Source organism: Schistocerca serialis, chromosome 2 (genome assembly GCF_023864345.2).
Source record: "Schistocerca serialis cubense isolate TAMUIC-IGC-003099 chromosome 2, iqSchSeri2.2, whole genome shotgun sequence".
In the NCBI taxonomy this organism is placed as follows: Eukaryota; Metazoa; Arthropoda; class Insecta; order Orthoptera; family Acrididae; genus Schistocerca; species Schistocerca serialis.
Window position 1 is genome coordinate 671,424,852 of NC_064639.1, and position 9,281 is coordinate 671,434,132.

General features: G+C 41.2%; 1 non-coding gene across 1 annotated transcript; it reads left to right on the forward strand.

Moving 5' to 3' along the window:
* Positions 1-584: 584 nt before the first annotated feature.
* Positions 585-659, forward strand: Trnal-caa (transfer RNA leucine (anticodon CAA)). Its single transcript has one exon. It is a non-coding gene; the product is annotated as a tRNA-Leu (tRNA).
* The last annotated feature ends 8,622 nt before the right edge of the window (positions 660-9,281 follow it).

Below are 9,281 nucleotides of genomic sequence, written 5' to 3' on the forward strand. Positions count from 1 at the left end.
TTAATATGCGGATATGCTTACTACCTCTCTCTGTTGTGTACGATTTCGTGCACAACGTCGAGGAGAGGTGAGCTACAGAGTGGAGCAGCAGCTATTGCCGTAGGAAAGTTGGGCAGGAGAAGAAATGATTAGCGAACAAGTTACCGTAGTAAACAGAAGATTTACTTAACTTGTGAAATTTCCTGTCAGATTAAAACTGTGTGCCGGACCGAGACTCGAACTCGGGACCTTTGCATTTCTCGGGCAAGTGCTCGACCAACTGAGCTACCCAAGCATGACTCACGCCCCGTCTTCACAGGTGTACTTCCGCCAGTACCTCGTCTCCTACCCTCCAAACTTTACAGAAGCTCTCCTGCGAACCTTGCTGAACTAGCACTCCTGAAAGAAAGGATATTGCGGAGACATGGCTTAGCCACAGCCTAGGGGATGTTTCCAGAATGAGATTTTCACTCTGCAGTGGAGTGTGTGCTGATATGAAACTTCCTGGCAGATTAAAACTGTGTGCCGGATCGAGACTCGAACTCGGGACCTTTGCCTTTCGAGGTACTGGCGGAAGTAAGCCTGTGAGGACGGGGCGTGAGTCGTGCTTGGGTAGCTCAGTTGGTAGAGCACTTGCCCGCAAAAGGCAAAGGTCCCGAGTTCGAGTCTCGGTCAGGCACACAGTTTTAATCTGCCAGGAAGTTTCATATCAGCGCACACTCCGCTGCAGGGTGAAAATCTCATTCTGGTACTTAACTCGTATTTCTCCAAGTGAAAGAAGACCACTACAAATAATGTAGCAAGAATTGGAGTCCAGCTCATAGAGCAGCTGCTAGAATTAGGCTCGCTGTACTGACCCCTCGGAGCGATGAGGCTCCAAGTGTAAATGGGGTGAGTGGCTGCCACTGACCGTCCTACATCGCGGCGGCAAAGGAGCTGCTGGAGTGGTAGAACACCGGGCACGCACCATTGTGTCCTCCAGATACCTCGCGACCGCTATCAGCGGCAAACGGAAACTCGCTGTTCCACTACCACTCGCCGAACTGCAAGAAAATTAAGACCAGGTTCTCATTTAGATTGGTCGAAAATCGATTTTTTATTGCATTTTTAAAAGGTATATGTGTCTCGAATGTTGGGACGAAACTTTTTTTTTTATCCGTGCTTTACAAAAGTTGCTACAGCCCACTGTTCGAAGCAGTGTGCGCTGTGGGATGCTCTCAGCCAGAGACGCCCGGACCAGAACACACGTTCTAAAAGTGGTTCGTGTAGCATTAGGCATCCAAACGTATTCACCGGAATAGGCGGCGAACAACTTGTGCACGCTGCCGAACGCAGCGTATCCGGCTGAGCAGACTGGCTTTTCTCGTCAAGAAGAACGAGGGAATTGTTCTTCAGGAACAATTCGGGTTAGAGGTAGGGATGATATACCGTCCTGGAATTGCAGAGTGTTGTGTACATAGTTCCGCGTAGTCAGCGCGTACACAACTTTCCCTATAGAGCGCGCCCCGCTAAGCACAACAGCGCAGGCGCAGCATTCGTCCGTCTCCGCATTACGAGATGGCACTGTCTTAGAGACGGATCAAATTCTGCTTCCGCCGATCCGCGTGTTAATATGTAACGCAGCCAATGAGATTTCTATTAACGTAGAACCTTTTCTCCTCGCGGATCACACTCGCGCAGTGATACCTGAACGCGCGAGGCATTATAACTAGTGTACAGACCTCCGATAAGTCAGTCTGCTTTTGTGTGCACCAGTCTGTACCAGTCTGCATTAGTCTGCATTAGTCTGTAGCCAAGTTTCAGTCTGCGCCTAATAAGATTATCATATTCCTGTACATAGCCATGAAGATACATGTATAGACACTTTGTCAAGTATCAGAGATATGTGAGAATAAGATTAACGTACGAAGACCAAAGGAACTTCACATTGTCAATTGTAAATAGCATCCAGAATCAAGTTAAGTAAGGTTTATGATTTTTATTATTTTAATAAATTTGTGTGAAAATTAATCAAGTTCTGTTTAAAGTTGGTCACCATCAATCTGCTACTCTAAGCGTGCAAGTGGCATTTCTATCGTCTGACCAAACGGCAAAAGATAAACACACCACGATAAGACCACGAGACATATTGCTGACACTAGCCTACTTCGTTAGAGCGACAAGTCAAATAATCTGATGGTGTGTGTACCGAAGATCTTGCAGTATGCACACCACACAGAGTATACGTAAGTAATGGAAAACCTTTTTTTTTTGTCAAACTTTGGTCAAAATTGGTCAGAATATAACTTATGTTTCCCATATTGGATTAGCCATAACGATTTTTCTAATTTGCGAGCGACGTAAAAAGAATACGGTTAAACCTATTAACTTCTACCTTTGACCCCCGAAAAGTAAACACTTTTCTTGGGAGCTTATACCTATAATATATGAAATTTCGTAATAACTATTTCTTGTAAAGCCATAAAGGGTGACACAAACCCCGAGAAGTCGAACTAAAATTTCGACTTTACACCATATCGTTAAATGTAAGGGTATCCCATTGGTGTTAAGTGTAAGTTCCCATAAATTTAATGCAGTATCGACTGTTGTTATCCACTTTTGATTTCAGGTAACTTCTGAGGAGCTACACTGCACGCAATCTGCATACTTCAGACTCGCAGGCCCTTGATCAAACCACCATAATTTCGGGCGCCTACTCTTTTCTATTGAACATCTAAAATAAAGTTAGTGGTCAATCATAATCCCAAACAGGTCCTTTGTATGTCTATTCATCGTCTAAAAAAGTTTCCAAACTTTGTCAGTTTTTTGCTCATTGTAATGAGAACCTGGTCTTAAGGAAAAATTGGAATAGAAAGAATTGTTTTTATGGAAATTATATAAGAACTTTAGTGAAGCCCATATAAAAACTAAAATTTGAGATAAACATACCACTTGCGGGGATTCCAAAGTGGCTTCGCACAATTTATTAGTATTCCCAGCGTAGAGTAAATATTGCCTCCAATAGACTTACTGAATGACGAAATTGAGAAGACCACTACGAGACTTAATTATCTCGGACCAATGTACGTTCTACTCTACGAGAAATGAACAGACTAGCATATGAAGCCTGCTCCTCCCGAATAAATCATACCAGTACAGGTTTTTATGATTTGAAGGGAAAATATTTTTTTTCACTAGGTCTTGGCAGATTTTCTCCCCATTCTTGTCAAATTCAGTTCTTGCTCCATTTTGAAATTACTTTCACGTCAGTGGGACGGAAATCTGAATTCTGACATTTTTTTCGGTATTCTCGACAAAGAGACACGTTAAGCGTTAACGTTTCTTTCTTCTTCAGGCATTCGTCGTTCGAGGCATGACAGTAATGTTCGTGATGACAAGATCTACTACTGTAGTGTTACATTTTCGTAGATAATTTGCACGTCATTCCATATGATGTAAATAGGTACGGATTACAAACAATTCAACATAATTCATTTTTATAGACTATGAAAAATGTTGTAATTTAGTAAAAACTTCATGTTCTTCTTGAAAATAAATATTCGCCCATGGTGGTGGTATGTTCCTATGGGACCAAACTGCTGAGATCATCGGTCCCTAGGCCTACACACACTTAATAGAACTTAAACTAACGTACGCTAGGAACAACACACACGCCCACGCCCGAGGGAGGACGCTAACCCTGACGGGGACAGCCGCGCGAACAAATCGCCTATGTATTAGAAGGAGTTGTCAGTTACAAATAATTTAGCATTGTTTTTTTATGGATACTATTGCATACGTCAAGTATTCTGCATGCGAGGTGTGATCAAAAAGTGACGGGAATATTTGTTATTCTTAAAGAACCTTTATTTATTCATCAACATCAACTTTGTTATTTTCAAAATAAACCCTCTCAGATACAATAAACTTGTACCAGCACTTTTTCAAGCTTTGGAAGCACTTCTGAAGCTCACTGTTCGTTATGGTGTTCAGCTTCTTCGCTGATTCTGTGTTTATTTCATCAATGATGGGAAAACGACGCCCATTCATGGTTATTTTCAGTCTCGGGAATAGAAAAAAGTCACAGGGGACCATTTCCGGCGAATACGGTGGCTGAGGGAACGCAACGGTTTTGTTTTTTGCCAGAAAATTACGAACAATCATTGAGGGGTGTGCGGGAGGATTATCGTGATGCGGTTTCCACGAGTGGTTTTGGCACAATTCTGGTCGTTTTCTTCGGATTGTTTTATGTAAATGGCGCATAACTTCCAGGTAGTATTCCTTAATGACCGTACGACCGTAAGGTACGTATTCGAGATGGACTGTCCTAGTATGATCAAAGAAAACTGCGAGAAGAACCTTCACAAGTGATCGAACTTGTCAATTTCTTTTCTGCCTTACCTCTCAGGCGGGTTCAGTTGGGACGATTAGGCCTTGATTTCGACGTCATACCCGTGCACCCAAATTTCGTCTCCTTTTATGACCTTATTTAGAAGTTCGGGAACGTTGTTGACTTCATACAGCAATTCCTGAGCTATGTCTACGCGATCGTTTTTGATAGGAATTCAACAGCTCCGGAAAAACTTCGCTGATACACGTTACTTGCCCAAAATATACAATGAAATTGCTTGACATGACCCAAAGGATATGGAGACATCATCAGTAACTTCTCTGATGGTGATTCGGGATTTTCCAGAACCATTTTCTTTATTTCTTGAGCACTATCAGTCAGCAAATGATCTACATTTGTATCTACATGGATAATCTGTAAATCACATTTATGTGCCTGGCAGAGGACTCATAGAATCACCTTCACAAGAGCTCAGATTTCTCTTACTTTATTATGGTGATTGTTTCTCTCTATGTAGGTCGGCGTCAACAAAATATTTTGCATTCGAAGGAGAAAGTTGGTGATTGAAATTCTGTGAGAAGATTCCGCCGCAAAGAGAAACGCCTTTCTTTTAATGATGTCCACCGCAAATACTGTATCATTTCAGTGACACTCTTCCCTCCCCCCCCCTCCTCTTTCGCGACAGTACAGAACGTACTGCCCTTCTTTGAACTTTTTCGATGTACTCCTCCAGTCCCATCTGGTAAGGATCTCATACCGCGCAGCAGTGTTCCAAAATAAGACGGACAAGCGTATTGTAGGCAGTCTCTTTAGTAGATCTGTTACTTTTTCTAAGTGTCCTGCCAATAAAGCGAAGTCTTTGGTTAGCTTTCCCCACAACATTTTCTCTGTGTTCCTTCCAGTTTAAGTTGTTCGTAATTATGGTTCTTAGGTATTTATCTGCGATTACGGTCTTTAGATTTGACTGATTTATGGTGTAACTGAAGGTTAAAGTATTTCTTTTAGCACAGAGGTGGGTCACTACACACTTTTCGTTATTCAGGGTCAACTACCGATTTTCGCACCATACAGATATCTTTTCTAAATCGTTTTGCAATTAGTTTAGATCTTCTGATGACTTTACTAGTCGATAAACGACAGTATCATTTGCAAAAGACCTAAGACAGCTGCTCAGATTGTCTCCCAAGTCGCTTATATAGATAAGGAACAGCAAAGGGCAAACATAGCACTACCTTGGGAATGCCAGAAATCACATCTGTTTTACTCGATGACTTTCCGTCAATACTGTGACAGGAAATCACGAATCCAGTCACATACTTAAGACGATAGTCCATAAGCACGCAATTTTACTACAAGCCGCTTGTGTGGTACAGTGTCAGAAGCCTTCCGGAAATCCAGAAATACCGAATCAGTTTGAAATCCCTTTTCAATAGCAATCAATACTTCGTGCGAGTAGAGAGCTGGTTGCGTTTCACAAGAACCATGTTTCCTAAATCCGTGTTGACTGTGTGTCAATAGACCGTTTTCTGGGAGGTAATTCATAACGTTCGAACACAATATAAGCTCCAAAATCCTACTGCAAATCGACATTAATGATATGGGCCTGTAATTTACTGGATTACTCCTACTACCTTTGTTAAATATTGCTATGGCCTGTGCAACTTTCCAGTTTATGGGTACGGATCTTTCGTCGAGCGAACGGTTGTATATGATTGCTAAGTATGGAGCTACTGTATCAGCATACTCTGGAAGGAACCTAACCGGAATACAATCTGGACCGGAAGACTTCCTTTTTTTGAGTGATTTACATTGCTTCATCACTCCGAGGATATCTACTTCTACATTACTCATGTTGGCAGCTGTTCTTGATTCTAATTCTGGAATATTTACTTAGTCTCCTTTTGTGAAGGCATTTCGGAAGACTGTGTTAGTAAATCTGCCTTGGCAGCGCTGTATTCGATAATATCTCCATCGCTATCGCACAGAGAAGGCATTGATTGTGTCTTGCCGCTAGCATGCTTCACGTAAAACCAGAATCTTTTTGGATTTTCTGCCAGGTTTCAAGACAAAGTTTCTTTATGGAAACTATTATAAGCATCTCGCATTGAAATCCGCGCTAAATTTCGAGCTTGTGTGAAAGATAGCCAATCTTGGAGATTTTACGACCGTTTAAATTTGGTATGTTGCATGGGGGCTTAATTATATAAATGAAAATAATTTTTTATTTTTCGTAGCTGTAAGTCCGATTACGAAGTCTCGTAAACGGTTGGCCCTGACTGGTTTTAGTACGCAATCTGACTACATAGAATAACAACAAAGAATGAAAGAAAATTTCCGTTAACACAATTAATTAATTAAGTCCCCAGCAACTATAAAACCTACGAAACCAAAACACAAGTGTAATTGTTCTGTGTGTGGAAGTGTGTTTCAACGTACACATCTGGCACGGTTCTTCTTCAATAAGACAAGAAATTTTAAATACCATTTATACTGAAGTAATTAAAAAAATAGAAATACTATAATTGCCTAAGGAAACCAGAATTACACTCTAATACAAGAACACAAGCCAGATGCTTTGTTGACTAATCCTGTAATGACGCATTATTTAAGACATTGAATTAATAAAAAGAAAAGGGAATTTTTTTACCTTCATATATATTGACGAAAAGCACTCTGATCATTACAATACCTCCATTCGAACAACATCTCTGTCTAGCCCATCAAAACTGCATAAAACATGGAACAAGCACTCCCTACTACAACATCTCAACACCGACTGACTCCTACCACGTCTCAACACGCATTCTCCACCACGACTTCTCGACAAGAAGTGCCAGTGGAGGCGGCTGAATAATACTCTTTGGCGCAATCTCTGGCGCTGTGGCTCAGTGTAGCCACCTTTCATATGCCCTTCCTCCAGGGGCCAGAATTTGATGGTATTTTTGCCAGCATTGGTGGTGAAAATACCACCAAATTCGTCCACAAAAATACAGACAAAAATAAAAGATAATATTAATACGTAAATATCACATAATTAGATAAAATTTTGGCTTTGCACTGACCTTTCAATAACCTAATATATAAAATACAGTAAGCAATACAAATTCTTTCATACATGTGACTTTACATAATAGTTTACACAATACACAAAAAAATCAGTTTATACAAATGTTCACATAAAATGCTTTCAATGATTAAAAAAAACAAGTAGTTGATAGTTCCAGCAGTAGCACCCAGCAATGTTGAATAGGTGCAGACAGCAACAAGTGACATCATTTCAGTAGAAGCAATTCCATCAGTGGCACCCAGCAATGTTGAACAGGTGCAGACACCAACAAGTGACATCATTCAGCAGAAACAGTTCCATTACACTGTTCGACATGGGTTCTATTTCTGATATTAAAGTATGTGCTTCTAGACCATTTTACCGTGGGAAATACAAATATGTAAACGAAATATCGTTGTCAGGGATACTTTTTATGTAATATGTATATATATGTATATTCACAATTCATGGCAAACACAGAGACGTTATAGAGAAATACGGGTATGTTGCCGCATCCAGTAGTGATAGAACGTGATAATTTCTTGTGCAACAGCAGGTGGGAAGAATCAGACATCATTAGGTTATCCCCCACCACACCTATGTCATTAAGACCACCTGAAACATCTCATTAACTTGAACGGCGACTGCAGGTCGCTGCCTCGGCACTAAAGTTTCACGCCTCCTAGGGGCAGGTGCATCGAGTTTACAACAGTGGTGTTAGCCGCAATTTGTGTCAGTCTTAACGAGTGGGTGTTTTGGCTGACAAGTAACTGTCTGTCATATTTCCGAGCACGGTTGAGTTTTTTAGTTCGTGTGTGTAAACTGATTGAGCTTGGTGCTGAAGGTAAAACGACTGCTTGTTTTTACACATCAGCGTACCTCTAGTTCCCTACTATTAATTTAAAACAGGTGTATTACCTAAGTAGTATTTTTAAATTTGCAGAAATGCCACGTCGTCGTGGAAGTGGATACAAGCCGGACAACTTCTGCTATATCTGTGGGAAGTTCACTTTTGCCAGAAATAGGAAGAAAATTTCTTCAGTCATAAAGAAAGCATATAAAGATTATTTTGTAGTAGAGGCAGGAGACCAAGGTAAAGATGGGCACCACATTTCTGTTGTGCTACATGTTACTGCAAACTAATTCAGTGGTGGAAAGGTAAAGAGAATGTGGAGTTGTTTGCTGTTCCCATGGTGTGGAGGGAGCATAAGGACCATGTTACTGATTCTTATTTATGTTTAACAAAAATTCAGGGTTTTACAAACAAAAAGTCGAAGAGGCACATTGTTTATCCAGATCTGCCTTCAGCGAGAATGCCAGTGCAGCATTCCGACAACCTTCCAGTACCTTCAAGAGCTCGAGGTCAAATTCCGAGCGACAGTGAAATAAGTAGTACTGAAGAAATCGCAGATGATGATTCTTTGTATCACTGCACAAGTGAGTTATCGCCACATGTGTTAACACAGGCAGATTTAAATGATTTAGTACGTGATCTAGGACTAAGTAAACAAAAGGCGCAACTGCTTGGTTCAGGATTACAAGAGTATAATCTACTGCACCAAAGTACTAAAATCAGTGTGGTCAGGCACAGAGAACATGCCTTTATTTCTTATTTTTCAAATTACGAATCACTGACATTTTGCAATGACGTTGCTGGCCTGATGAAAGTGCTGAACTTCACTTATATTTCACAGGAGTGGAGACTTTTCATAGGTGCATCGAAAACAACTCTGAAGGGTCCAGAACATCCCCCAGGCTGTGGCTAAGCCATGTCTCCGCAATATCCTTTCTTTCAGGAGTGCTAGTTCTGCAGGGTTCGCAGGAGAGCTTCTGTAAAGTTTGGAAGGCAGGAGACGAGGTACTGGCAGAAGTAAATTTGTGAGGGCGAGGCGTGAGTCGTCCTCGGGTAGCTCAGTTGGTAGAGCA